The sequence below is a fragment of the Peromyscus californicus genome, unplaced genomic scaffold (genome assembly GCF_007827085.1).
Source record: "Peromyscus californicus insignis strain IS unplaced genomic scaffold, ASM782708v3 Scaffold_17__1_contigs__length_78620276, whole genome shotgun sequence".
NCBI classification, from domain to species: Eukaryota; Metazoa; Chordata; class Mammalia; order Rodentia; family Cricetidae; genus Peromyscus; species Peromyscus californicus.
The window spans coordinates 60,562,478-60,586,819 of NW_026294469.1; the positions used below are offsets into that span (position 1 = coordinate 60,562,478).

The following is a 24,342-nucleotide window of genomic DNA, read 5'->3' on the forward strand; positions in this document are numbered from 1 at the left end:
CCCATGACATACAACTGTGTCCAACAGTTTTTCCAGAACGTTTGTCGTGAATGTGCAGAATAAACCGACCACTTCTTGTTTTGCAAACTGTTTATTTTTCTTTACAGTTCTGAAATGGAGCTGCTATTACTCACATACATGATGAGTCAAAATGGCTTTTAGCTCTTTGGGAAAATCTACTGGGACTAGGGTAGAGAAAGGACTTCATCTCTACTCCTATAATTGAAAACAGGTATGTTTCCCAATAAGAGCTGTATGGGAATCAAATTTTAGCATCCAAATAGTCTTGAAACTAAATCAAGCAGTCAGTCTTTTTACATGGAGAGATACCAGCTGGCCAAAGAATGGTTACTTGCTTTTCCCCTGTGAGGAATCTCACTGCATTTTCTCACCTTCTCACTTTAGCTAGAGTAACTACTTATGCCACTGTGCTTAAAGCTTCTCAGTCATTCTCATGTAATGTGTGGTGCGTAACACCCACACATTACAGATTCTCTATGCTTTGCTCTATGTGTCATTGCCACTTACAAAATACTATCACACCTTATTCTCTCTTTAATCATCTGTGTACAGACACACACATGCTGAGGGTCCTGAACAAATGCTTTCCTACATACTGAGCTTATTCTCAGTAAACAGTGATACCATGTATGAAAATCTGTCACTAATAAGTACAATCAGGATTATGGTGGTGTCATTTGAGTTTTATGGATCACACAATTAATAAAAACTATTTTTATTTTACCTTTATGCACTTCCTACTTTAGTAAAGTAAAACGGACGGTGGCCCGAAGACAAAATATTTCTTTGACATTCAAAGACTTCTGCGATTGTAGAAGATTTTTACTTTTCAAAGACAGCTGCTCAGAGTGTGGAGGAAATTAGGCCAAATACCACTGACCACAGGTTACACTATAAATATATCACTTAAAAATAAAGTCTTTATATTTTAAACAAGTGAAATAAAGTGCCACCAAGGGGGCAGATTTTCTGTTTGTTCGTAAGTCTACAAGGAGTTCAGAAAAGTTTTCAGCAATCCTTGAATGTATTTAAAAACTAAAGGAGTGGGGTTGGAGCAATGACTCAGTGGTTAGGAGCATTTACTGCTGCTCTTGCAGAGGACTGGATGGAGTTCAGTTCCTAGCTCCCACTCAACACCTCACAACCACCTGTAACTCCAGTTCAAAGGAATCCAATGCCTCTTACAACCTACATGGGATTCTACACACATATGATACATATAAACACACTCAGATACACACGTATGCACATAAATTAAAATTAAAAATAGTTTTAAAAAACAAAAGGAGTGGGAAAATACTGAGATTATGAATTTTAGATTAATTCATGTATTCCTCTTTAGATTTATAACTTTGAAAAATGGTACTTCTTATATTGCCTAGCATCTGAGATGATTCATTCATCCTATAACAAAAATGATACTTCATTAAGAATCTACAAACATGGTCGAATTCTTTGTGGATAGATTCCTGGAAACAAATAACTTTAGAAAATAAGAAATTCACACATCTACTATCTATTTCCTCAGTCTGATCACTGAAGACCAGCATTTTTTCTCTGCAGAGGAAAAAGAAAAGCAGAAAGAATTGCATTAAGTGTAAGCTTCAAAATTATTTCATTGAAACTGTAGACCCTCAGTTCCACAGACTCTACCGGGGAAAGTCACTGATGGATGATCTTTTGTATGGGACATTTCTTTTGAATGTAGTAGGCATCACTTGATATTCTTTCATTGTGACCTTTCCATATTGTTCAAGACAAAGTAGTGTATGAATTTTGGTATGGAGATATTGAAATTACTTTCACATATTTAAAAAGTGTGTTTACTTATATTTTGAAACAGGAATGTAAATAAAATTGTGTTCTTTTAGCTCAGGCATCAGTTGACTTTGAACCTTAAAAAAAAAAATAAATCAAAAATCCTTTTTCTTATCTATACCTTAAATCTAGGTAGATCATTTAGGTCAACAGTTGGACAGATATCATTGGAAGGTGTTGGAAAGGCAAGTAGTGGGAATCTGATGGGGTATTTCTCACAGTCTATCCCTTGTCAACACTTACCTCAGCATGGAGAGGTTTTGTGGAGGAGCCACAGTGGCTGAGCAGTGTTTCCTGTTGGCTCTGTCCGCAAACACTTGACTGTAATTTTTGTCATAGTCTGGCAAAAGTAAGATTTGTTTTTATATGTTCATGGAACACTAAGATTAATGGCATCTGAGAATATGTTTGTTTAACCTGAGTTAATTGGAGAGATTCCACTGTAAACTATACAAATCAGTAGCAAATGGAAATGAAGAGATTTCAAAGCTCAACTATCAATTCAACCAAGACACTATGGCTCTGGATATAAGTGGTCAGATATCATTACTCGTAAGATATTTGTCTTATTTGTAAATGCTATTGGTGTTTATGATTTTACAGTGCCAAACACATGATCAGCAAGGCTGTAACTTCAAATAATTCAATAATGATGTTTGGGTACCCAGCATGCACCAGATATTGTCCTATATAACATGTTTTAAAACATGATCATGAAAAATAAGACATAGACTTAGCCACATAGTACCTGCTCTTATATTCTGATGGTGGAAAGATACAATAAATAGACAATTAGGCCAGGCATTGGGGTGCATCCTTAAATCACATAAGTTTTATATATATATATATATATATATATATGTGTGTGTGTGTGTGTGTGTGTGTGTGTGTGTGTGTGTGTGTGTGTGTATAAATAAAATTAGATACACAGATAAATATAGAGAGTATTTTAAGAAAGGGAAATAAAAGAACTAGATAAAATATTTTTGAGATATTAAATAAAATAAAGGCTGATGTAGACTTTGCATTTGGCAAAAGTTAAGTCCTGAGAAAGGTCTCAAAGGAAAGTAGAGTGAACATCCTCAGAGAGAGAGATGTTGGAATAAATGATGAAAAAGGGAAAGTGATGAAATGAGGATAGTGTTTTGATAAACTCATCCAAAAGCTCTGCTTTAAGGAGAAATACAGGAATGGGACAAGGCCTGCAGGGCATACATTGCCAAAGGTGTGTCGACGGAATCCTGGAGATGTGTTTTTGACTAAGAATGATCCCATAAATAGTGGAAGAAATGATAAAGGGAAAGCATAAGAATGAACCTTGCAGATCTAAAGGACTGGAGATCCAAGTCCATGAGTGGGAGGGTAGAATAGATAGAAGCAGGAAGTAGCTGTGCATGTGCAGAGAAAGCAGGAGAGTCCATCACCACAGGTACAGCAAGGTCGGAAAGTTGAAATTTGAAAGGAGATAGTTATGTCCCAAGTGTTCCAATTTTTTGGCAAATAGGATGTGAACACAGTAGTTAACAAAGGAAAAAAAGCATTCAAAGAGAAACTCTGTATTTTTAAATAGGATGAGATAATAAATTTACCAGAGAGATAGAATAGGCTTGCTTCTCTAAGGGTTGCCTGGAGATTCACATCTCATGAGTTGCAATTTTTATCCAGAAAGTTCACCTACTCATATGCCAGCACAGGTAGAGTTCAGTACTACTCTCTTATTATCAAAAACAAAAGGATTTTGTTAGGAGAGTTTCTGACTTTTCAGTACAAATTCCTATCTATAAGCTGCTAGCATCTCAGGGGCATGACATGATGATAATGATTGGTCAACGTGTGTTTGAGAGAAGAGACTCAGCATGGACCCGTGAAGGCATCACCTGTGTTTGTATTTTTTACTGTGTCACCTGATGTCGGTACTGATCCCAGCTGAATTTAATGCAGCAACTGGGGATTAAAAATAAATAAAACTCTGACCAGGCCCAGTTGAACAGGTTGTAATGCTTAGTTGTTCGTTAACGTTTTTGTGAGTGTACTGTGTTATTTTTGCTGAAGTCCAAGAACTAGAAGGCTCCATAGGCTTCAGAGTACTTATAAAATATTAGTATGTGATTTGCTTGTAAAAGTTGAAAAAAATTATATTTCAAATTCAGAGTCTTCCCACTTACAAAAGAAAACTTGCATGTATAAATGCAATGTTAGGCACTAAAGGGGTATTCTAGTTTATGCCCACATGCACATAAATGCTAGACAAAGACATTTCAGCTGCTTTTGTCTATGTTAAATCACTGTCATAATCATAATTCATTGAAGTTTTTCTAGCTTATGTATCCTGGGTGATTAGTAACTATATCACCACAAGTGCTTCATCCATAAGTGTCTTTGTTCACCTCTTCTAGTATAAAATGCATAATAGGAAATGTTCTATCTAAATATCTGTTTATAACAGACTGTCACATAGGGTGAGGAATCCACATATGTCCATTAAAAATAGGAAATGCTTTTATCCAATAATTGTGCTCACTACATGTTGAAAATATAGCATGAAATTCTTAAGTTGATCTCCTCTAAGAAAAGAAAATTATTTTCATTTAAAAGTAGTATTTTCAAAGGTAAATGGTACAGGTTAACTGTACCATACTACACAGTCATATTTAAAAGTCTTTAGACATGAAATGCCCATTAGCCCTTAAATTCTTTGTAGACATCACATGATACAAATGTAATACATTTATAATAACCTGACATACAGTTGTGAACTCATAATATGGTGCAGAACTGTAAGAATAAACAAAGATAATAAAGTTAAGAGTATAACATCATTCACTTCCCTCATCCTGAAAACTTGGAAATAAAATTTTCATTTTATTCAACAGGAGTGCATTTGGAACTAAGAAGGAAGTCAGTTTGTGAGTAGTAGAATCATTAGTGCTGCTCTCCATCTGTCTCTTCACAGCTGTGTTGATACTATTGTCCACAATGATCTTCGATGAACTGTAAACGCCACACAGAACACCCACAAGCAGGATACTTCATTGTAAAAAAAAAAATGTACTCTTCCCTAAGGTTGTAGATCGTACTCTTTATTTTTTAATAGCGATGATATGAGAACGCATACCTAAAATGCTTATTTACGTCACTTGTATGCATGGGGCATGAGCTTATAATTGTCTACAGACTCTGTCTTACAATGAAGTGAAGAACAGAGTAATAAGAGTCTGAGATGCAATTGCTAAAATGATTCAAAGTTTCAAAGAGCCAAAGGATTTGGATATCCATTTTTTATTTCTGTTCTCAAAAGAGAATAAAGAACATCTGCTGTCACACCAGCTAGCTTTGCTGTCCTTTATACTATCAAGTAGGCTGAATTATATACTTCCTGGCAGACTATGCCCTAGGTTTTCTGGACAGTCAGCCATATGGCTGGTACACCAATTGGTAAAAATAAATGTACAGTAGCATAGCTAAACATGGAAATCTTAAATTCTAAAGAAAACTTCAAGTTCATCATTGATCCAGTGGTTTTCTGCTTTGACATAGTTTTGGTTCTTTTTTTTTTTTTTTAGTTTAATCTGAGTATCACAGTGCAGTCAGCAAACACAACAAAATTATGAATAACATCTTAATTTATCACTTTTAGGTGGAGATGTTTGCTATTAAAAATGCTGTTCATTTGACATTTTCTTTCTGCTCTTTTTTATTCCTGTTATTATAAACAACTCTAATTACATTGTATCCTTTAACAAAATAAAAAAAATGGTCTAGATAGGAAAGAATTCCTACCTCCTGGAAACTATGCTAGGCAGCCTTTCATAGCTGTTCAGAGCTCGTAAAAACCAATATTGTAAGCTGGGGAGATGGCTCTCCAGATAGAGTATTTCCCTCTCAAGCACAGTTTGGATCCCAGGCACCCATGCCAATGTGGGTGGGTAAGCCTCTCTCCATATCCTAATTGCCAGCACGCATGTGAACATACACACACACACACACACACACACACACACACACACAGAGAGAGAGAGAGAGAGAGAGAGAGAGAGAGAGAGAGAGAGAGAGAGAGAGAGAGGGAGACAGAGAAAGACAGAGACAAAGAGACAGAGAAGACAATGAAAAATCCAAACTAACCTTGAAAAAAGAGGAAATTCAGTAATATACAAAACATGACTTTTACCTGGCTCTCTTTTTCCTTTCCTATGTTATCCTACCCCTATAGAGAAGTCCCCCCGCCCCACCTGTAGCATATGGGAACAAATATAGAGATGCACATCCAGATATTATGTGGAGAGTGAGAGACCTTGGAGCACTCAGCCCTAAATGGGATGTCTCCATCAAATTCCTCTCCTCCAGGCTCAGGGAACTCAGCAGAAGAGGAGGAAGGAGTGTAAGAGTCAGAGGGACTTGCTCATAGAATCCCTCATCTCTCTCTTTGACTGGACACCTTGAGCTCTGTCTAGTGATTGGCTGTGGATCTCTGCATCTGCTTCCATCAGTCATTGGAGAAAAGTTCTGTGGTGACAGGGTATTCACCAGTCTGATCAATGGAGCAAGCCAGTTCAGGCACCCTTTCCACTATTGCTAGTAGCCCAGGCTGGGGTTATCCTTAGGGATTCCTGGCAACTTTCCTAGCACCAGGTTTCTCTCTCTTCCCATGATGTCTCTATCATGATATCTCTTTCATTGCATTTCCCCTCACTCCCTGTTCTAGCTCAACCATCCCATTCCCTTATGTTCTCATCCCTATTCCCTACCCTCCATTGCCCACCCCTCATCCCCAGTTTATTCATGGAGATTTCATCTATTTCCCCTTCCCAGGGCAGTCCATGTGTCCCTCTTTGGGTCCTCCCTGTTAGTTAGTTTCTGTGGAGTTGTGGGTTGTTGCCTGATTACCCTTTGCTTTATATCTAGTATCCACTTATGAGTGGGTACATAACATGTTTGTCCTTCTGGGTTTGGGTTACCTCACTCAGGATGATATTTTCTAGTTCCATCCATTTGCCTGTAAATTTCATGTTGTCATTGTTTTTCTCTGCTAAGTAGTTCTCCATTGTGTACTTTGGAGTACATTTTCTTAATCCATTCTTCAGTTGATGGGGGAACATTCAGGGATGACCAAACCAAACTAGAGGGAACTCATGAAAGTTGAATCAATGGCTGTGGAGCCTACATGGGACTGGATTAGGCCCTTTACATGGAGAGACAGTGGTATAGCTTGATCTGCTTGGGAGGCCCCCTGGAGGTAGGATCAGAATCCATCTCTGGTGCATGAGTGGGCTTTGTGGAGACCACTACCTAGGATGGGACAACTTGTACAGCCTTGAGGGGAAGGGCTTGGATTTGCCTCTACTGAATGTATCTTCCCATGGGAGGCCTTGCCTTCTTGTGGGTGGCAGTGGGGGTGGGTTGGGAGGAGGAGGCTGGGAGGGGTGGGAGGAGGGAAGAGGGGGATCTTTGATTGGTATGTAAAATAAATGAAAAAAATTTCTTAATAAAACAAACAAACAAACAAAAAAGAGACAGAGGGAATACAGGACACCAAGGAAATATGGCCCTCTAAATTAACATGATCAAACATTATATGAACTCACATGGAACTGAGACAGCATGCACAGGACCTGCACAGGTCTGCACCAGGTCCACTGCATATATATTATCATTTCCAATTTAGTGTTCTGATGGCAATCCTAAGTGTGTAAACAAATGGGTCTCTCATTCTTATGTCTTCTCTGAGGCTCTTTAACCTATACTCATTATGATATGAACTGTGCCTGTTATAGTGCTTAACTGTTTGCAGCCTCAAATTCCAATGAGCAAAACAGGGATTTTAGCAGACAAGGAATGCATAAACCACTTACTTAGGGAAGCTCAGCAGGTATTGAGTAGGGTTAGTACTAATATACAACCAAGTGAAAGTGCACATATTGTGTACACAATTATATCTCATCATCCCAGTAATCTTGCATTATGGGTTCCCTGTCACCTCAGCAAGAGATGCTTTGGGAAGCAGAAAGCTATTCTCGTGTAGGAATATTCATGTTGAACCTGGATGACCCACCAGCCCAGCTCCTAGAGGAAACTGGCCTGTGGTGTCTTAAGTTTTCATTTTCCATAAGACACAGTGGTTTAGTGAAAATTTTCAATCAAGGCTCATAAAACTTTAGGAAATTTCCTCTAGAGGAATGCTTGCTTAGAGATTCATTGGTCACTCTGTCTCATTCAGTACCAGGATTCTGATTCTCTCTGTAGCTCAGATCTCTTGTCACAGGAAAATTAAATTAGTAATAGTGATTACCAAAGATGTTGTTTAAAGGTTAATGAAATGAATATAATTGGGGATGTGTAGAAAACACAGCATAGGGGAGAGGGGGTGAAATTAGTAAAGTGCATGTCTAGCATGCAAAGGCTCTGAGGTCTACCCCTAGCACTACATAAAAGCAGGTATGGCAGGGCATGCTGATAATCCTAGGACTAAGGACACAGAAGCAGGAAGATCAGGAGTCCAATATCATCCTCCACTTACAGCACATGATGAACCAAACTGCCTTCATCTTAGGCTTAAAAGCTATCTTATAGTAAAGACAAACTAGGTTTATGAATCAACCTCTTTTTCTCAAGGATGGGCTATGTCTCTCCTGGAACCTTAACTACAAATGCTTCTGTATAGCCTGTTCCTGGAAACAGCAATCATGTTTTTGTTTCAAAAAGTTGTTACCATCATCTTGTAACCCTACCTTTGTTTCAAAAGGTTGTGATGACTACTTTATTATGACCACCTTGTTGTGTTCTGCTTCTGCAACCCCACCTATGCCAATTCCCCCAACCTGAAAAACCTATAAAAATCTTAACTTCCCCACATCCAATGCTGACCCCTTGAACCCCACCTTAGGGGGAGGCAGCCCATGTTCACGAATAAAAAAGCTTACTTCAATTAATTTCTTGCTTTCATTAATTTGGCCATAATGATTTGGGCCAGTGGTCTTTCTCCTTACATCTTTGAGATTAACACATGTTCAGTTTCTGTGTGGGTAACATGACACATGTCTCTAAAAACAAATAATGAAACAACATAGAAATCAGCACACACAAGTGCTTAGGAATTATCACTTACGACTATCAGTATTATTACCAATGAATTGGTTGCTTTGTTCTCTCTTTTTTCTCACATCTGGTCACTATTTGCAGGCTAATACAATTGCTCCCTGTTGCAGATATCCACAAACATTAGACATGTTTCATCATTTTGCCTAATAATAGATTTCTTAGCAAATTAGCATGGTATTATATAATGGTTTCTGAAATATATTTATATTATATGTAACATATTCTTAGAAATAAATACAGCATGGTTATTAAATAATGAATCTATACTATATTTATTTTACTGATAGTTATCTTCTTGTTCTATTCCTTAAGTATAGTGAATCCCAGATGATTTATTTTATAAGTATGAAAATTACTGTGTTCATCAAATTGAGCTGCCTTAAAGTGCCATAAACTGGTTGGCCTGAACAACAGAAATTTATTTCCCATAGTTTGGGAAATCCCAAATCCAAGATCAAGGTAGAGCAGCTGTGGTCTCAGGTGAGCATGCAGATACCCACCCTTTCACTTTGCCTTCAGGTAGCTACCTTTATTGCCTTAGTTAACCTTTATTACCTCCTTGTTGAACCCATTTCTAAACACAGTCACACTTGAGTTGATGTCTGCAACACATGAATTTGGATGGCACCCAACTCAAGCCTCTGTGTTATCTAATTTTCTACTCTGTCTTAGTCAAGTGTGAATCAGTCCCAGTCAATTAAGCCTGCATTTGGCTACAACTGGGTGTCATCTCTTACCACAAAGTCACTTATCATCTTTGGACCACAAGGGACACCCTTAATTTCATCTCTCTAACTGAAACCTTATTTTTTTCCAGTTGCCACATTTAATTTGGAAGTTAACATTGGCTTTTTCCCCCTCTCATCATCTATTTCCAATGAGTTACCATGTTGGATTGACCCATCTTTTGAAGCACCCTTTCATTTTTATTAACCCTGTCACCACCTCATGATATAGCTCTAATCACTTGATGGATTACTAGTACAACATCCTCACTAATCTTGCCTGCATTTTCCTCCCTCCAAAGGATCGTGCACACTCAATTACTCTCCCTAATACAATCCTATTTTTATTTCACTGCTTGCATTTCCCCATCATGCTGAGTCTAAGAGAATCTCCTTGGTATCTCAGAGTCCTTGAACTCTTATACATCAGGTTTGGCTTTCCACTTACTTTTCAACACAAATTTGTATACAAACTACACAATTAGTGGAATGGCATTAAAGTGTGATGCAAGTACTTAAGAATTAATTTTAATAGAATATTATGCATAATAACTATTTCTACAGTTCCTTCTTCCAGTACACAGTGTCCTTCAAGACAACATTGTCTACCATGTTACTCCGAGAAGATCATGTCTAGTCTGGTGCTATGTGATGTACCAATCAAGATGTACAAAGGGGAACCTGATCCTCACTCAGAGTTGACTGGATCAGAACATGTTTGTTTTCTTCAGAGGAGAGAATGTATATGACTAAGTTCAGCTGCTGGGGCTTCCTTCCTCAGTAAAGGAATAGAAACTCGCCCCTCCCCAGCTTGTCAGTAACAGTGCTGCTATGCCTAAGAAAATTCTATACCAATAGGGAATAATCAGCACCTATTCATTGTGTTTGTTTCTTCACTGTTAAGTCTGTCTTTCTGGGGCTGTGAGAGGTAGGACACACTGGGTTCCTGTTTTAGTGAGGGTTTCTATTGCTGTGATGAAACACCATGACCATAAAGCAAGTTGGGAAGAAAAGGGTTTGTTTGGCTTACATTTCAACATTGCTGTTCATCCCTGAAGCAAGTAAAGATAGGAACTCAAACAGGGCAGGATCCTGGAGGCAGGAGCTGATCCAGAAGTCATGGAGGGGTGCTGCATATTGGTTTGTTTTCCCTGTCTTGCTCAGCCTGCTTTCTTCCAGAACCCAGGACCACTAGCCCAGGGATGGCACCACCCACAATGGGCTAGGCCCTCCCATTGATCACTAAATGAGAAAATGCCTTACAGCTGGATCTCATGGAGGCATTTTCTCAACTGACTAACTCTCTAATGACTCTGGCGTGTGTGTGGAAACACAAAGCCGAAAAGTACAGTTCCTGCACTGGGATACACTCTCATGATGCCCCAACTGTGGCACACTTCCAGCAGAATGCGTAAGAGTCAGGTTTCCATACGAAACAGGCTCAATAGGATCTATTCATGTAAACCCGTGACTCCACAGTAGTGAAGATTAAGCAATCTCATGATATTCAGTAGACCAGGAAGAGACCTCAACTCAGTCAGTGTCTAGACCCTTTCTACATCTGGAGGCCTGAGATGCAGAAAAGCTGAAGATCTATCCTCTAGTCTAAGGTCAGCTCCCTCAAGACTCAAATGGTACTGATGTTTTAGTCTAACAGATACAAAAAGCACTGTCCAGGTCAAGCAATCAAGCAGGCAGGATTTCCCCACTCTCAATGCTTTGATTCTAATCATGCCTTCAACAGATTGGGTACCCATGCACATTCGGGAGAGTGATATGCATTCCTCATGGGCTGTGCTATTAAGACTTCCCAAACTTCTTCATGTAGATGTATCCAGAAAAAAAAATGTTGAGTCAAATTTCCAAACAACATATGACATATAGTCAAACATCACATAATACCTTTAAAAGAATTTACTCATTGCTGACTTCAAAGTTTTTTTTACTGTCCCCCTTATAGTAAATCCCCAATTCATCCCATTTGCCTTTTGGAAGAAACTCTAATTCCTGGATCATGGCGTTAGGTGACCCAAGTGGGACCAACCTTGTATGAAAACGGTAAAAGAAGAGTCATTTTATGTGTGTCATTCAATCTATATTGTTTATTCGCACTGCTAACCATCATCTCCATGGCTTTCAATTAGCCCAGTACCTTGAAACCTAAATTGATATTTTCAAAACAGATGTCACCTACTTCTTCCTGAAATTATTCAATAATTAATGTCTTTTTTAAATGTTGCTGTATTTCTTACATACACAATGCTGTACTTGTGGAATTAATATATTTTAAACCATTTATGTCAAATAGCTAGTCCCATTTTGACTTAGTGTCTATGGTAAATATTTTCCTGTGGGGACTCAGACTCAAAGAAGGTTTACATGATACCTTGTTGGATAGGCAGCTTAAATGGTCTGCATTCTAGATTACACTGGACCCAGGAAATGAATAATTTCATCTAATGGATACTAGAAATAGCCTCTCTAAATGGGAACTTTGTCTACTATATATTTAACTTACGAAATTAAATTTTATTTAAACTATTCAAGCATAATTTCCTCAATGATAAAATGCAAATGATATCCCCTACCTTGTAGCTATGGTGTTGTATTGCTTACAAACCTCCTGTAACTCATACACACATAGTTCTACCTTTTTACTTACAGAAACGACTGCTAGAAGCAAGCGTTCATTGGTTTTATACTTCATCCCCTTTTCTCTCTACTACAGTTATAAGACAAAAAGATTTGCCGATGATATACTCTTTTTTTCCTCTCAAATACACCCTTTTGTTCTGTGACCTTTTATATCTCAGTGTTTGTGAACAAATGACCTTTCCTAATACATTTTCATAAAATGACCTTCCTGGGGTTTTACTATTGAAAAAGCATCTCCCACCATTCACAGAATCTTCAAATGCTAGTAAAATCTTTCCAGAATTCCTCACAGGCAATTATATTTATAGGTATTAAGTGTTCTTTAGGATGAGGCAATTCCTTACTGAAAAGCAATAGTGACTAGAATTAAAATTTATTGTCTCCCTACACCTCAAATATCCTAAGGCTGTTAAATGAACATAATATCCAGCTGATTCCTAATGACTTTCCATTGTGCTCATAGATCAATGCATCTCTTAACTCTCATGTAAGACTGACCCACAACTGGTCAAGGTGTGAGAAATATGAGACCGAAGAATTCTCAGTTCTAAAGGGCACATCTATACCAAATATCCCCTTCCCAAGGCTCAGGGATCAATGCTGAAGAGAGGGAAGGAAGACTTTAAGAGACAGAGATGGCAGATGACTATCAGGAAACATCTTCCAGACACCAACGGGCACACATGAATGTAGAGTGGTTGTGACAGCATTCACAAAACACTATCCAGCTCAAGCCTGACCGTATCCCAGTGTGGAGCCAGGAGTCGGGCATGTAACCGCGCCTTCACCCATGGAAATAGTGACAACTGTTAGCTGCTGGGAGAGGGAGAGGGAGAGGGAGTTTTCTCTGAGAGTGTACATCCTGGTAAGCAGATCACTCAAACACCAAACATCCAAGACTATTTGGGCAGCACAAACCAGTCTTGAAGTTTTGCTTTGTTTTGTTTTTGACACAAAATTGGGTGACAGGGAACGAGAGATGGATATGGGAATGTCTGGGGATGGAGTTGAATGCTATGAAAACAGGTTGTCTGAAACTCTTGAACAAATATAAATATAGAACCATAAAAGATGCAAGCTGATTTTAGTATCTTATGTGGAAAGCTCAGTTAAATTCAACTTTACTGCGGAAAACCAAATATATTATCATATTTTCTTTACAACACACACATCTTAAGCTCATGTATCATCTTCCGTGCAGTTCTGGAAGCTGTCTTTCAGTTCTCCATCCAGGCCAAGAGGAGCTGCTCAGTGAGGCTGTTCCACCTTGTTTAATCTCAGGAGATGAAGATTTCTGCCTGCTGGTTCCTGGTGATCACTGCAGACTCCCACACAGTTCTGACCTGTCTTTACCCAAAGCCTTATGTTCCCAGCCTGAAACACTGTCAAAGTTCTAGGCCTGTAGTGCTTGGCAGTTGTGAAGGGCTGTTGAATTCTGATAGAGTTTTGCCATTGGGTACCAGGAGCAGCAAGCACACAGCATGAGACTGTTCAGACACAGGCCTTGACTACCTGCATGCAATTTAATTAAATGTAAACTCTTAAGCACTATTTAAGCTGCTGAGTTTTCTGGAAACACACACCCTTGGGCTTTGAATAAATGGATTTCAGGTTCATCCCAGGTCTTGGCCATCAGAGTAAATCATCATTATTATATTTTAGGTTGAAAGAACTGAGTTTGGGTAACTTTTCAGCTAAATTTTCTCCTCTCTAGTCCTAAAGACCTTAGATGAGTACAGTATGTGGTGATCTGCCCTTTGGGTGTATTCCTAGTAAGCACCTTAAGAACAAATATTTTAAAAGGGAATTTTCAGTTTTATTGGAGCCAATTTTCTCTCTTCCAGAGTGACATAGCAATCATCCTTCCCATCTACCCTTACAGAAAAATATTGTTTTTCTTTTAAGTATGGTACTCATGTTGCACACTGGGGAAGAAAAGGAATTTTCTACAAAAGACATTATATAGATAAGAGATACTTATCCATTAAAATCATATCAAAATCAGTGACTTAAGTGAATTAGAATCCTTTCCTTTTTATAATCCTACACATTGTTAGTCCTGCATTCAATGCTCTACATTGAATTCAATATTCTCAACCAACCTCAGTGTTTGTTCTCACAATTCAGAAAAAATTACTTTCATACATCTTCAATTTTAATCCAATGTGAATATGCAGAACCCTTATGCAAACTATGTGTAACATACTCCGATACACAAACTGAAATAAGAGTTCACAAAGAACATTTAGGATGGAACCAGTGTGGAATTTTGGTTGTCTTTCCTTTCTTTAGAGCCTCTTAGGTTTCCGAATTGTCTTTTGTTGATAAGAAAAAGGTAATTGGAAGTGTGATTGGTGCAAATTATAGAAGAGAGCTAGGTTTGAAACAAAAGTGTCTGTTAAGAAGAAATCCTGTCTATTCAGATCTTAGACAAAGATAATGGAAAGCTAAACAGAAACATGGATTACCTGTAATTCACTACATTGGTCTTCTTTTGTGTTTAATAAGATTGTGATTGTGTTATTTTACTCAAAATTTTTACTTATTTTCTTGTGTTAAAAAATAAAATTCTACCAGCTACCCAAGTCAATGAATGAAAATAAATTTAGATGTAACCCAAACGAAAACCTTAGTTTTTCCATAGCTTTTTTTCAACTACTTTGAACGCTTCTCCCAAATAAAATGTTTTTATTTTCTTTTTTAAATTTATGTAAGAGAAGTCATTTGCCCATCTTTTTTTCCTTGTTAGGACCATTGGCTGGACATTTTTTCTTCAATCATTTCTTGACAGCATACTATAACATTGATTGGATTATCCAGATAGAAGACCCAATGCATGAATTAATATCACCTATAGTAATGGCTACTCTGATATTTTGTCACATATTTAATACAATCAATAGAGGATGGAAGAAAAGGCAGCACAAATACACTGTAGTTCATTATATTTGCTCATAAAATTTAAGAAAGTTGATAGGGACAATTGTTCAGTTTGTACATGACCTCTGAGATGTGTATGCTGATCCTTCTTGATATACTTGGTGGTTGTTTCTGTTTTCTTAAAGAAATATAGACTTTCCTTTTTCTAAACAAAGTATAGAACTAATATTCTGAAACCTGTGTTTTCTACATCTTTTGAGTTGATCAGCTCTCTCTGTTTTGCCACTACTCTATTTTAGATGATAAAACAAAATGACATCCTATCCATTCTCCTGATTCTGGGGCCCTGTAAAGAGTTTCTTGTCTATATATTAGCAGACAAGCAGACATATTAGAGACCTCACTGTCTCCATCTTATAGTCCCTTCTTGTTGTAAGAACAAGTGGGTCCCTGGGACTAGTAAGGTGGCTCTTTGGGTAAAGGCACTTGCCACTAAACCCCATGACCTGAGTTCAGTTCCAAGAAACCACCAGGTACATGGAGAGAACTGACTCCCAAAAGTAGTCATCTAACTTCCAGACATGTGCAGTGGCATTTGTACACACACACACACACACACACACACACACACACACACAGAGAGAGAGAGAGAGAGAGAGAGAGAGAGAGAGAGAGAGAGAGAGAGAGAGAGAAAATCAAAAGATAAAACAAAAATAAGTAGGTCCCTAAAGATATTTTCATAAGCAGTCTATTGTCTTAAGAGAAATCAAGGAAACTGGTAGTTATCTTAGTAAACACATATACAATTTTTGTTTTCACTGAAATGAATTTTATTTTTAGAGAATATATTCATCTTACTGTTTTAGTGGTTCAGGTGTACTTTCTTATAAACAGATGATAATTTTCACTATATTGAACTGAAAATATATAAAAGTTGTCAAATAATATTTTTTTTTTACAAAAATATCAAAGTTTGAATCAAAAACTGTCCCCAGTTTTAAAGTTCTACTTGTAAAGGGTTCATAAAAGAACCCACTCCACCCACAGCCACAGCTACCTTTAAAGACTCCCATTCAAGAGAACAGAGTCCCCTGCCCTGGGTGGAGATCTCACGGTGACCTGGGAAAGGGTAGTTCACTTGGCCAAAGGACCAGCCCTCAGAAGGCTGGCTGACATTAAGCTACACTAAGGAGGTAAGACAAACTACTTAGTTCTTTCATGAGATGCCAGCATTTTTCTACCCCAGAGTTCCTGCCCCAAGAGTAGCTCACACAGTGCTTGACGCTTTTCTCTGCAATTGGGAAAAGCATGACTTTCCCTTTTCTTTGTCTATCTCTGTTCTGGGAATGCTTCCCCTAACATTGGTCTTCCCCAACATTTTATGCTTCATTACTGTTTCTTAAAAGTCATGCCCCTTGCCATGTGGCTACTTGCCAGTCATGTGCCTGAGCTCCATGCCAGCTTAAACTACATTGGCCTTTCCCTTATCTTCTCTTTTCTGTTCCTTTAGGCAGTTACTGATAGTTATAACTTCTCTGCCCTGGGATTTTTCTCTTTTAAAAATCTAGCAAAATTGTACTTGCACTTCTGTTTGAATCCATCTTAATTTTTTTTATTAGTGAGATTGAGAAATCTAATAGATTTTCTCTATATCATTATGAACCAGTTGGTGGGTAAAAACAAAAGACACATTGCAGTGCCCTCTGTGTCCTTATCTCTTCCAACATAAGGTACTTCAATTCATGATTTTCTGACTGTCTCAGTTTTCTTGATCATTGCTGATGTAGTTCACATTTGTGAAACTGTTTGGTGTTTTGTGTAGCTAGAGTTTTCTCTGGTCCTGCATGGGCCCACAACCGATCAGACCCAAATAAACACACAGAGGCTTATATTATTTTCAAACTATATGGCCTAATGGCTCAGACTTCTCACTGGCTAGCTCTTATATCTTAAATTAACCCATTTCTATAAATCTATACTTTGCCACGTGGTTTGTGCCTTACCAGTACTTCACATCTTGCTTCTCCTGGCTGTGGCTAGCAGCATCTCCTATGTTTTGCCTTTCTTCTTCACCCTCTCTAGTTGAATGGCTGCCTAACCTTATTCTGCCTCACCATTGGCCAAACAGCTTTATTTATCAACCAATCAGAGCAACACATATTCACAGCATACAGAACGACACCCACAATAGTTTTATATTTTGTCATTTGTGACAAATTTATAATTCATTTGATGCTTTAGAGGCTTTGTGTAATGCAGGGATTGGAGTGGAAAGAAAACAACCAAATCATGTTTTCCTCCCTCCCTCCCTCCCTCAGAATGATAAGCTCTCTGTAGGAATGTCACTATGTAGCATTCCCTGATGGTTCAGATGTCAAACTGAACCATTTTGACAAATTCTCCATGAAAAAAACAAGTTCAATATCAAACTAATACTCAAAATAAAACTATCCAGAATAAGCCCTATTAGACACAATGTCGAGGGGATGAGCTTCCTGGCCCTTGTGTGTGTGGGTGGATGGGTGGGGGGAACCTCTGCCCAGGTCTCATCAGGTACCTAAGCTTCTGAAGTCTCATACACGTGGGAAAACTTCCTAGGGAATACTGCAAGGAGCAGACTTCAGAAGTAAAGTGTAGGTTTCAGTGACACAGCATTAGTGGTCATGGCAACCACAGAGGCAGCGCCCCAAGCCATTTAATACCGCATCAGTCAGAATTAACACATGAAAAGGGATGGATCTCAGAAGCATGGACTGAATCACCAGTGAATGAAATATTTCCCATCTGTTCCTGGAGAGGACTGAGGGAGAGGTGTGTAATTGGATGATCCCTTATTTGTAACAGGAAAACATAAAATCACATTAAACTCTTAAGCGGGCGCTGGTGTGAAAACAGCACTTGGGAAGAAGGATAAACACCTGCTTGCTGTACAGTTGGTAAAAACACCAAGTGTTATAAGATTATTATGGATGATGTTAAAACCAGTCCAGAGGCAAAAGTGAAGAATATGATGAAATTGATTTATTTCAGACCGATATTTAATGAAAAGCAGATCCTGAGGCCAGAGTTCTAATACTATTTCTTCATCCTTTCAAACCTCTAGCATTTTCTGTCTGGAATCATTTGCTAAGCTAATATCTGTGCTTTTGACAATTTATCATTATTTTAAAACAAGGAAGCAGGTATGTTTAAGTCCACATGTGCTTGGCTTTCTCTTTGACACAGTGTGTAATATGAATGTGTGTATTAAGATCACGTGTCTGGGAAATGGTTGTGTTTTACACTTGGCTAATCACAACCCAGACAGAATACATGTTCAGGCAAAAATTCTCACTGTGCCTCTGGAGTTGGTGATTTCATGAGCCCAGTACTGTGACAGAACTCTGTACATTAAAAATCAAGGAGTCAGTCCAAACAAGGGTCCATACAATTAAGTATTACTTTGCACCCTGTACTCGCTGGTTTTGTGTCAACTTGACACAAGCTAGAGTCATCAGAGAGGAAGGAGCCTCAGTTGAGGAAATGCCTCCATGAGATCCAACTGTAAGGCATTTTCTCAATTAGTGATCAGTGGGGGAGGGCCTCGTTCATGGTGGGTGGTACCATCCCTGGGCTGGTAGTCCTGGGTTCTATAAGAATGCAGGCAGTGCAAGCCACATGAAGCAAACCCATAAGCATTTTGGTCATGGTATTTCACTGCAGCAATAGAAACTCCAATTAAGATGAGTTGATACCAGGAGTGAGGTATTCTGTGACAGACCTGACTGTGTTTTGGGGAGGACTGTAGGAGAACTTTAGAACTTAGGGCTAGAGGAGCCATTGAGTGTTAAGAGTTCTGTGGGATGTTCTGTGCGAGCTTGGAAGATAAGAATGTTGAGAGCAATACAGAGGATGGAGGCCTGGCTTGTGAAGTTTCAAAATGAAGTTTAAAGTCACTATCAGGGCCATTTGTTACTGTGAATTAAGTTTCTGTGGTTCTGTGCTCACTTCGGCAGCACATATACTAAAATTGGAACGATACAGAGAAGATTAGCATGGCCCCTGCGCAAGGATGACACGCAAATTTGTGAAGCATTCCATATTTTTATAAAAAAAAAGATTCTGTGGTTCTGAGTAGCAGGGGGTTGAAGAATCAGCTATAATTAACTAGTTACCAGAACTACTAAGGCAAAACTTTTCTGGGATACTTGATGTGTATTGGCTGGAGCTAAGAAATTTAGGGTGATTATGAAGAGACCATCATTACTGAGTTGAAATCTTCTGGGAACTGTTTCCTGACAGCACAGAGAAGCTAAGTTCCAGAGTTGGTTATACCTGCTGCTGGCAGCCAGACTTGGTAATGTGTAAGAGTCACGTAGGTGGTTCTGGTTTGGAAGGCATGAAGGGATCATGGAGAGAAGTTGAGGCTTGGGATTCTGAGAGGGCAGGGGAGGCCATTGGTGAAGGCATAGCCTCAGTTGAAGGCCCAGAACTGAAGGGGTCATGCAAAGAAGTTGGGTCTTGGCACAATGAAGAGAGTCTATGACAGGCTAGTGGTGAAAGTGCAGCCCAGTTGCGGCAGAAGACCCTAGCATTGTAGAGATGCTAGTACCATGGGATGACCACCAAGAAGAGCAGCAGCCATGGAGTTGAGTCAGCTGGAGCCTAAAGGACAAGTTGTGTCTGATGCAGAGGGTAGAGCCAGAGAATTGACCCAAGCCCTTTGGAAGAGTTCAGATCCATTGGGTGGATCCCAGCCATTGGACAGTTGGAATTTGGTTTTGCTTTTGTTTGATTGTGACTGTGCCCTGATTTTTCCTTCTCAAAGTAAGAAAGTATTTTACTGGAGCCCACAGTTGAGAGATTGAATTTTAAAAGGCTTTGGATTTTAAAAGAGATTGGTTATTTTAAAGGGACAGAAATGTCACTGTGTTTGAATTTGTAAAGACTGTGGGATTTTCAAAGTTATTTATGTTTTTAATGTGAGACCTTAGGGATGGATAAGAAAGGAAGGGTTGTGGCTCTCCCGCTTCCAGGATCCTGACTTCTTCCTGTCCTGACTTCCTTCACTAATGAAGATCAATACCGAGGAAGCGTAAACGAAATAACTTGCTTTTTGGTCCCAGATAGCAGGAAATGATTTTAAGAACATGATGCTCACATTCCTGAGAGGTGGGGTGGTGTTTTTTGATCATTTTGTGGGTTTTTGGATGTTTGTCATTGTTTAAGGGGGTTTAGTTGCAAGTTGCTGTTGTTCATGGTCAGGGAGGAAACTAAACAAAGGAGGTTGGATTAAGGGATTTCTTTCTTTTTCTTTCTCTCTTATTTAGTGAACAAAAGGAGGAGAGGATATATGAATGATAGGATAAAAGGGTAGAGTATTGGATCTACTAAAAAGTAACTATTAGTATCAAATATTTTACATTTTTTTGTATATTGATAGAAATTTAAGATTGTTTTTCTTATAACATATTGTATATATATTTCTACTCTTGTTTAAGGTATTGTACCTATGTAGCTCATTTAAAAATATAATGTAAAGTTCTTGTCCTTAAAAGCTATTATTACAACTGTTTAGGATAATTAAGAAATGCAGTTTAGTAGTTAGTAGTCTATAACAATCAAACTTGTAGTCAGGTATGTTTTCAAGGTCAAATATTTTAGATAGATAGGTGATCTTCAAACACTTCAGAGATCTACAGAATATAGCATTTAAGATGTTTTAATAACATAAGGCTTTTCATGACAGTGAGTATTCATGATATGCTCCTGGGCAGCGCCAATCTATGTCAGAGAAGATGATGGGCATCAAAGAACCTCTTTATGGAGTTTGCTTTCAATGTGTCAATGCTAGTCACTGGACAAGAAACTGCCATTGCTTTGTGTGCTGTTCAAATTAGACAAACAAGACACAAAGGAAGTCGACTGCTAAACTTTGCCATGACAAGGTGGGCCAGTCCTTCAAAATTTCTGCTTCACAGAAAAGTCCATCAGATATTCTAGGCCTGTAGCCAAAGATTGATGCCCCAGTGTTCCAAAGGAACCTTAGGTGACTGTCCAGGCAACCATATGTCTCTATCATTTCTATAGTTTTGGAAGTTGCTTGTTTTGTTCTTCCTGTTTACTCAGGTAATATTTTATCCTTCTCAGGACTCTGATGGGGTTGAAGACCAGATAGTTATCATTTTACAATTTTCTTTGTTACTAAATTTAAAAAAGAAACTCACAAAAGAGTTGTAAAGTTTATAAAGGTTCAGAGGCATAAAAGATTAAGTTGTTTATCTAAGAAAATATTTTAAGGTCTAAAAAGATATTTTTTAAGTTAGTAATATAAGTTATGATAGAAAGCAGTTTAGGTGTAAAGCTTTGGACTAACCAAGATAGGATAGATAATAGAGCACTCTCTCTGAATTTGCCAATAACAGATGGGCTGGACGTGGTGAATGTAATTCTTCCCTGATAATTGTTCTTATTGTATATAGTTTTACTATGTTAGAGTTAGAACATTTCCTTTTTATTTAGACAAAAAGGTGGAAATATTGTGAGATATTTGATCACACTACGTGAATATGTGTCACTGTTTTATTCTGATTGGTTTAATGAAGTGCTGAATGACCAATAGCTAGGCAGGAGAGGATGTGCAGGACTTCCAGAAAGAGATAGGAACTCTGAGGATGAATCTGAGTACCGGGAATTCACTAGCAAGATGCAGAGGAAGTCAGATGTAGACTATGGAGGAGAGGTAGCAAGCCATGTGGCAGAATTCAGATTAATATAAACAGGTTAATTTAAGCTTTAAGAGCTATTTGAGAGGAAGTCTAAGTTAAGGCCAAACTTTCATGTTTAATAAGAATCCTCCATGTCATTATTTGGGAGCTGGCAATTCCAAAGAAAGACCTGCTACACCTCATGAAAACTATAGAATTTTGATGATATTCCTGTGTGAGCACAGACTCTTCCAATGAAAGAAGCATATCAATATATTAGGAATGTAGGTGGGAAAAAGTTGGCTTTTATGGATATTTGGGGTGCAATGGAATTCTAGTTATTTTACTTACATTTGACTGTGAATCTAAATTTGAACTTTATAAAGTCTATTAAAATAAATAAGATTCAGAAAGAACTTTTCAAGAAAAGCTCTCTGTTTATTGAAGCCAATGGGAATTGATAGAAGAGACTGTTAATGGGGTGTGTTTTAGAGACATCTAAAACTCTTTAATCTCCTTAATCCTTAAGGATCACAATGTCTTCAGTTTGTCCCTTCCAAATACATCAAAAATATATTGAAATGTAGATGATCCTTTGGTCCACTGAAGTCAAGAGACCTCTTAATAAAAAGTGTAATCTACATATCAGCTGGGGCTGCCTAACTCCTGAGATAGCTGAAAATTGCCTTGAACCCTCAAGAGGTCTCAACTTCTGAGAATAACAGCAGCATTTCTTTTTGATGTCTTTTGTCTGCCCCATCATGTATTGCTAGGATTATGTTAATTTAGATAGGATATAAAAGTTATTAATATCCACTATTTATAAATATGGTAGACTTTGGTGAAATTTGATTTGGGAAAGAGTTTCAAACAAATTAATGTAAGCAGTTTTAAACTGAACAACAGGCTTCCTCTTCTAAGATGTCTTTTTTTAATCACTCTTTACAAAATTTTGCTCCTCTCTTCTGCTAGTCCTCACATCACCCTGTCTCCTCACTTTTCCTCCTTCCTGCCTTTTAATATTTCTCCTCTAGTCTCCCTTTTTGGGAGTAAAACATAAATTCCTATAATTTTCTTATCCAGAACAATTTAACCATCTCTTTTTATAGTTGGGTCTCCTGCTGACATCTGTGCCCTCAGAGTCACGCCTTGCACAATACTTTACTAGGGTATTTTGACAAATAACATTCCCTCCCTAGGATGGCTTCTGGTGCCAGCTGTTAAGGTAGCACATCTTTTACTTGATTATATAAGAAGAACTTTATTTGTCCTTAAACTACCCTGGTGTGAGTTGAAAGGTATAGATAGAAAAAAGTCGGAAATTGCCCATTTAATAGCTCAGAGGTGCTGAGTACATGACAATACATGTTTTCATTTTCACGTATACTTTGCTGCAGTTCTGTGAGGAAGCCAATGCTTCCCATCCTCACCATAGAGATGATAAGGCAGAGGTTCATGGAGGTTATGAGTTTGTTTAAAATTGTATCTTTGCTTATTAGAAAAGACCTACTTTGAAAAATCTTACACTAATGAAAAGAAAAATAAGGTCTAATGCTATTGTGACAGGAAAGAAATGCAGATAATGGGGACATATGTCATATTTGAATAATGTGTAGAAGGTTTTAGGTTTTGACTAATGAACTTGTAGCCTAACTTTGTAGTCTGGGGGAAATCAGGACGCCTTCACTCGCATCATGCTTCTCTATAAACGTCAGCTCCTACAGTGAGTGGTCCTAAGAATTAGATAAAATAATTTCCATGAAAACATCTTGTTAAAAGAATGTGGTTTAGTTCAGTGAAGAAACAGGCTTTGGGCCTTACAAGCCTAGCTTCAAATGATGAAACTGTTGTCACTCATAAACATAGCATCACCATGCAACCCTCTAAACTTCAATGTTGCATATATTCAAATAGAAAGTACTAACTTCTGAAGACATATATACTGGATGAAATAATTTACACAAGTGCTTGATTGATTCAGTATATAATAAGATGGGAATTGATTTAAATATATAAATATTATTTGGTAATTTCGTACACAAATATAATGAATTTAGATCACTGGTTACATTAATGGAAGTGCTAGAGTCAACAATTATCACCTTCTCCTTATCAAATGAGGTTGTGAGTTATGCAATATACAATCTTATATGACATATGCAGGGACTCATATATAAATCATATTATGCTTTACAGTGGCAATGTATTTTAAAATAATAAATACAACAAATGCAAATGGCAAAAGTTATTGAAGAACTTTCCATTTCTGCTAATTTCTAGATTTAGATTAAATTTGGAATGCTTCCTTATCTTTTCAAAAGATTTGTTTGAAAAATATCTGATGTTCAATCCAGACTAGAAATTTCTGTAGGGTTTTATATGTATGGTCAATACCAGCAAAATGGAGAGACAGAACAGCATTCTCACAGTCTGTGGACCTATGACTGATAACCATGTGTTTC

The 24,342-nt window shown here is 38.0% G+C and overlaps 1 protein-coding gene and 1 non-coding gene across 3 annotated transcripts in view; one reads left to right on the forward strand and one right to left on the reverse strand.

Moving 5' to 3' along the window:
* Positions 1-24,342, reverse strand: part of Dcc (DCC netrin 1 receptor) — a 1,164,132-nt gene that overhangs the window by 685,511 nt on the left and 454,279 nt on the right. The window lies entirely within an intron of this gene.
* LOC128113133 (U6 spliceosomal RNA) lies at positions 19,174-19,280 on the forward strand. The gene has a single exon (XR_008219353.1). It is a non-coding gene; the product is annotated as a U6 spliceosomal RNA (small nuclear RNA).